Genomic DNA, 7,352 nt, shown 5'->3' with positions numbered 1-7,352 from the left:
CACTTCCTAATCTATAGAATAAAACATATGTGTTACACGTGCCTTTCCTTCAGTTTCACAGCTTAAAAGCAACTTGAAAGCAATGTTTGCCATAACCAGTGCACCATAGGTAAAAGCAGCCCCATTAGCCAGTTTATTCTAATCCCCACTAAGACTTGGTTCTTCGATAGATTTATTTTCATTTTATTCCATTCATGTACATAACTTGTGCAAACTTATGAATATAGTCCACATTTCATGCTATTTTGACCATTCTTTTTGTTATCTTATTTATTCTATTGGTGGTGACTCAATCTTTTGCTAGAATATGCTTGAATTTTGACCCTCCTTTGTATCATCACAGAGAAAAGTGTATTTGAAATTGCTTCTCTACTTCAGTTTCTATGATGTGCTTCCTTTTAGGTTCTTATTTCGTTTCTGAATTATGTAATTGCTGGTTCCAGTTACATGCTTGTTTTCCATTCTAACTTCCAACCATGTTCTCAGGATCTTGTTTAAAATCTACCGACCTCTTGGTGACATACAGATTATTAAACATTGGTTAAATCAAGATGTTAGAGTTAGCCAAGAAGAGGCTAGATATAATGGGCCAGACAGCGATTTAATTAACACAATTTCTGTGTGGTTATTTCAGGGGTTAAGCTAGCTGGGCGGCAGGATGAAGCCCGCCACACCACACACTACACTACAGTTACAGATGTAAGCAATTTGGGAATAAAAAGCAATGAATTGCTGATAAGTATTAAAATATAAGTCACCTAAAATAGTCTGTGTTTGAAGGAAGATTGTCACAAAATGAACTCAAGTAAACTCTCCAAAATGAAACATCTACAGAGGCAATAAACTGATTAGGCATTGATTAGGGTGACAGCTGAAAAAGAGGTTTATAATATATACATGTGATCTTTAATATGATGAAAATACTCCAGAAATGTGTACAATTATTAAATATACTATGATAAACAAATAAACTAAAAGTGTGAATTCTTATCAAATGCTGATTATGTTGACATGTTGGCATGTTCCTACTTAATTTTGAGGAGTAATTTCAAAGAAAATAGATTTTTGTTTAAGATTTGCATAAATTATCAATAATCTTTCCATATTAGCAAGAGAAGAGAGAAAAGGGAAAAGTCAGACTGATAAATTCCTAAAGAGAATTCATGAGAAATTTTGACATCATTTTATATAAACTTATAGGTGATTAATAACATGAACAAATGGCTTCCAGATGCTATGGAACCAGTTTGTAAGATGCACAGGCACATGTTTGGACACACCAAAACACACTGAGAAGTGTACAATTACTTACATAGTAAGTGTAAACAAACTGAAAGAGGAAAAATATTTGATTCCCTTTGAATTCATTGAAGAGCTTTTTGTCTTTTATTTATTTATACAAATGTTGACCATCACTTTTATACCACACTCTGCCTGTAAAAATCTCTTAGAAAAGCCGGGTGGTGGTGGCGCACACATTTAATTCCAGCACTCGGGAGGCAGAGGCAGGCGGATCTCTGTGAGTTCGAGACCAGCCTGGTCTACAAGAGCTAGTTCCAGGACAGGCTCCAAAACCACAGAGAAACCCTGTCTCGAAAAAAACCAAAAAAAAAAATCTCTCAGAAAAAATAAGTTCAAGGTCATCTTTCCTACTTCTTCACAACACCTATACCCCACTTCTCCCTCGATTCAGAATGTGAAGAGTTAAATTGCCCGAGGGGGGCCTTTTACCTCCTTCTTTGCTTTTCTCTGGGTCCACCTTGATCCCTCCTGCCTATCATATGAAATCCTGTGTAGTTTAACATCTTTAACCAACCTGGCATCTTCTCCCCTTCCATGTCTGTGTTTGTTTCAGTAACTCTCCAATTGGGCTGATCCCAGTAATTGCGAATAGAGGTGTAACAAGTGGACACTTTTCTATACAAAGTAAGTTTAAATAGGAGAAGTCTGGAAAAACAATGTACTGCAAAGGAACAAGTGTTTTAGTCCAGTCAGTTGAAATGATGAGGGATTGTTAATGTAGGCTAACACAGAATCCTTAATTCTGTGCAGTTTCTAAATTTGCTTGTTTCAACTGAAAAAACCCCAAACTCTTGGCACTGAACATACATGTGCAAAAGCAATAAAATCTTCCCCATTATCCAGAGTTCATTCCATAGGCACTGTTAGGAAACAGTATACTTGTTTCTGAAGCTAAGGATTTTGGAACAAAGTTTATATCCTAGCATTCTATCTCACTCTTGATCATCTTTATGATTTTTTTCTCACATTCCTTCTTTCTCCATTTGATCCCTGACAATCTGACTTTACTTCTTACACTCTTTTACATGTGTTTTTGGATTCATTGTTTATTTTTCTTGCACTGTATTTCTTCAGCTTTCCTGTCTATCATTCTTTCTAATCCTCTCACTTTTCCATATTTTTAATTAACATTTTTGCTTTGTTCTCTACATTTACCAGCTAATTATGATCAACAAAAATTAGTGATAAAAGAGGCCATAAAGTTGAAAAAAAAGAGTAAAGAGGGTTTGGAAGAAGAAAAATGAATGGAGAAATGATGTAATTAAATTACACTCTCAAAAAATATATAATTAAAAATACACACACACAAATTCTTCTTTAAGTTATGTCAGGATCACCTTAACCACTACAAAGAACAGTAGGCACAGTAAATAATTCTCAGGTGTCCATTTTGATAGGTTTTTTATGATTAGCACTTTCTTTCTTGTCAATCAATACTGAGCCTTTTCTTCCAAAATTTTGCCACTTTGAAATATTTTCATCCAAGTTACTCTTCATTTTCTTCCATATTTTCCTCTTTCTCACTCATTTGGAACAAATGTTCATCTTTGTTCAAAAAATACAGCTTTACTTATTATACTTGCTAAATAATATGTTTTATGTGTAAATCAGACACTGTGGATTTTAGAAAAAACATGATTTTCTTTTGCTTTTTTTTTGAGATAGGTTTTCTCTGTGTAACCCTGGCTGTCCTGGAACTCACTTTATAGACTAGGATGACCTTGATGTAAGAGATCCTGTCTCTGCCTCACAAGTGCTAGAATTAAAGATGTGTACAACCACTACCTGGCAAGACCTGATATTTTTATAGTATGCAATTTCATCTATGGAGGAGAATGAATTTATCTGCTTTTCTCAAAAAAATGGAGAGCATCAAAATAAAATAGAGTTTAGCAGTTAGTGTCTAAAGTGACCTAAGAAAGAATTCCATGGTTAGTTAAATTCTAGTATAATATGATGAATAGATACATTAGTGGGGTTCTGCAATTGCCCTGGTGTTGACTCCAGGATCACAGGCAGATTTATATAAACATGTGATTATTCAACCAAATCACTGTTTCTTAATTTCAGCTCTTCACATTTGATCCTTATATTACTCTGTGTTAGGATCATGTATAAAACAAAGAACAGTTCACATAACCAGGGAAAAGGGTATTTGCAAACCTATGAAATCAGGGAAGTTTGTTGTAAGACTCTTTACCTATGTTTTCTGATACAATTTGATGCCAATTACTTTATTCAGTTTATTTTGGCTCAGTATTAGGGAAGATCAGTCATTTGTAGTATAGTCAAATTAAAGTTAAGTTTGGGGATACAAAAGATATTATTTCTTTTTTTATAATAAAATATTAGTCTCTTTAATTCTGGACATCAGAAGTGGCAGTATTATTTATTGAGAGGACAGGAAGTAGTAAAGAGTAGAATTTAGTGCTCATTCTTGTTCTGTTTCAGCAGCATTTTGTCTGTTGTTCTGAATTTCAAAGCAAAAGTAGTTTCAGAAAAATATAATAATATCTATTTCTTATTCCTATACAATTATTTTAAATATAAAGAATTACAAAAAACTTTCACCTTATTAGGAGTCCAGTAATTTCAATCAAGTAGCTATTCTTTTCCATCCATTGCGAAAAAGTCAACTGACCATGTAAAAGTTTTCTTTAAATATGTTTTCTCATGTTGGTAAATCTTTAAATTGTGAGAACTTCTCTTTACATTTGTGATGCAAAACAAAATGTGCCTGGGGATTTTATTAGCACCTATTTAATACAAAAGGGAATTAATAGAACAACAACTCCAACAAGTACAGCAGCCTCAGGTACATTCTAAATATTAGATAATAAAAGAAGATGGCATCTAAAACCTCACTGTTCTTGATAAGATTTTAAATTTTCCAAATATCACAAATAACTAGAATGGTCTGGCACTTAAGTTCACAAGGGAAAGCAAACAAAATATCCACGTATGTAATAACAATCGCTTCATGCTTTTGAAGAAGTAAATCAATTAATATTTAGTCAGTAATATGTATACTAGAATATACCTATATTGTGTGAAGAGAGAGAAATCCCGTGTCATGTATCATTTAAAACATTTATTTATTTATTAATTTATTTATTTATTATGCAGTCTCTTACCTGCATGCGTAACTGCATGCCACAAGAGTGCGCCAGATTTTTTATTATAAATGGTTGTAAGACACCATGTGGTTGCTGAGGGGATCTCTAGAAGAACAGGCAGTGGTCTTAATCTCTGAACCATTGCAGCAGCTCCAAACCTAGGCTTACCAGAAGACCAGGGCTCCACCAGAGCCCAATGCCTGAGAAAAGGCTCTGATCACATTTCCAGACTCTTAAAGCTTGGCTGTGAGAATCCTATTTGCTACACAAGTCATCTTTCTGAGCTTCAAAATCTTGCCTAACCCAAACTGAACCAGGACTACTCCTAAAACATGATTCTAGCATCAACACGAAATTGCCCAAAGATTGATCTACCTGCTTTTACACTTCACACCCTACCCTAATTCTCAGATGTCACTCAGGTAAAACATCTAGTGTCCAAACCTATTATGTTCAGTCATATGCATACTACCCTCAACCTCCAGGCTTTGGCCAGAATACACATCCCATGATCCCAGATCTCCATACACAAATATTTTCATCCCTTATGCCTTACATTCATCTTCCAGATTCAGTCTGGCTTCATCTGTCTACCCATCTGAAGCCCACGATCTAGCATGATTTTCACATCTGTTTTTGTCTGGTTAGCCACATCTACAAAACCCCTAATACTCATGCTTGGATCAAGACATACATCCTTTCTTCTACCTAAATCCATTGAGTCTACATGACTTTACTACACCCACGCCATGTACAACCTTCAAGCGTGACTGAGTCTGTTCTTCCTATGGTGTCCATCCCAGCAAGATGTACCTATATCAGACATAAAACTAACAAAAAGCCTACATGCTCAGGTTTCATTACAAAAATACAAACAACATGAAATTTAAATAATATTTCTCCCCAAATTTAGCAAACCAATAGAAAATTTTTACAAGAACTACCCAGATGGACCCCAGAACAAAGATTTTTTTGAAATTCACATAAACTTCATCAAGTAATTTAAGGAGTTCAAAGGAGACTAATAGAAAAAAAATAAGCTCCAAACATGAGGAAGCATAATGACAGCAACCTGATATTAAAGACAGAGTCAAAATGTGCATACTGAAGAAAAGACAGATTCTTCAACAAATGATACAGTGAAACTTGGTTTCCAACATGTGAGAGAATTAAATTCGTCATACATGTATTACATTTATCAAAACTAATTCAAAATAAATAAAAGACCACAATATGAAACCAGAAACACTAAAATTGCCAAAATTTACAAGTTGAATTGCATGAAACTAAAATATATCTATATAGCTGCAATAGAGTGCAAAGTAATTCCACAACCCACGCAAGAAGAGAGAATCTTTGCCAGCTATATATCTGCGAGAGGATTTATATCCAGAGCACATAAAGAACTTGAAGAATAGAGAGCCATCAAAGAAATGACTCATTCAAAAGTGGGCTGGATCTGAACAGAGAATTCAAAAAAAAAGAAGAAAAAAATGACTGATAAATATCTAAAACATTTTTCCATGTATAACTAATCTAAACAAATATTTATTCAATATGCAAAAAATAAAAAAAATAATTACAAAAAGCAATGTTTCAGGCTGGAAAAGAGATTTACCAATAGTTAGGCAAGGAGAAGATAGGTGGGACTTCTGGGAAGAGAAGGGAGTTCTGGGAAGAATCTGAGAGTAGGCAAATTCACCAGCAGGATACTGGGAAGTCAGATGTACGGTATGGAGGACAGGTAATGAGCAATGTGGAGAACATAGATTAGAATATAAATGGGTCAGTTTAAGTTATGAGAGCTGTTTGTGAACAAGTCTAAGCTAAGGCCAAGGATTCATGACTAATAAAAAGTCTTTGAGTCATGATTTGGGAGCTAGTGGGCCAAAGAAAGTCCAACTGCATTTGTCCAGACAGCTTGAGTTACCTCTTTGTTCCACAGCCTTTAACACCACAGTTTATGGGATGCCCTTCAACCATGTGAGCTTTACCTTGGATTAGATACTGTTACAAACCTGGGTCTACAGCTTCTGCTATGGGTTGTGAAACTCTGTATCTGTTTCATACCAATTATTTTTCATATTTTGACCCCATCCTGTGTTCACAGCTTCCACGATAAGTATGGTAATTACCTGTGCTAACCATAAATTTCATCAAAGAATTCAAGGAGTTTAAACGAAACACAAAGAAATATCTTAATGAAATCAAGGAGAAAAATCCGAGGAATTAATGTCTGAGTGATGCCCAAGAAAACATGGCTGGTAGAAATACTGAAGACAAGCCTAGATTTGAGAATGGAATTCATTCAGGAAATATAAGCCTTGAAGAGGACTCAATTTGAAATGAAGATAGAATGGAAAATCCCACTGGTTCAACTAGAAACCTCAAAAGAAAATCTTATAAATGGAATGAGTAATGGAGAAGATACAATAGTAGAACTCAATATAAAATAGAGGATCTAGAACAAATAAGCAAGAGACATGAAAAATTAAACAAAGGAAAAGAACACACAGAAAAGTGGGATATGTTGAAAAAAAATAAAGTTTTGAATTACAGGCATAAAAAGGGAGAAGAATCCACAATCAATAATAAAGGCCAAATTTCCAACAAGATCATAGAAGAAACCATCTCAAAAATAAGGAAAGCCCCACTCGTACAAATACAATAGTCACACAAAACACCAAAATAAGATCAAAAAAGAAAATCCTCATGTGTATTACAGTTAAAACTCTATCTATACATAACAAAGAAAATGTATCCAAAGCTGCAATTGAAAAAGCACAGGTCATGTATTAGGTGTAACCTATTAGAATAACAGCTTGTCTAGTAAGGTGAACATCCAAACTGCCTAGGCTCCCCCAAAGCCAGTACATGCAGTAGGATCAAAAACCCATTGCCATTGTTCTTGAGTTCTCAGTAGTCCTCATTGTC

This window comes from Microtus ochrogaster, unplaced genomic scaffold (genome assembly GCF_000317375.1).
Source record: "Microtus ochrogaster isolate Prairie Vole_2 unplaced genomic scaffold, MicOch1.0 UNK21, whole genome shotgun sequence".
Taxonomy (NCBI): Eukaryota; Metazoa; Chordata; class Mammalia; order Rodentia; family Cricetidae; genus Microtus; species Microtus ochrogaster.
The sequence above is the reverse complement of the archived record's forward strand: the minus strand, read 5'-3'. Positions refer to the sequence as shown.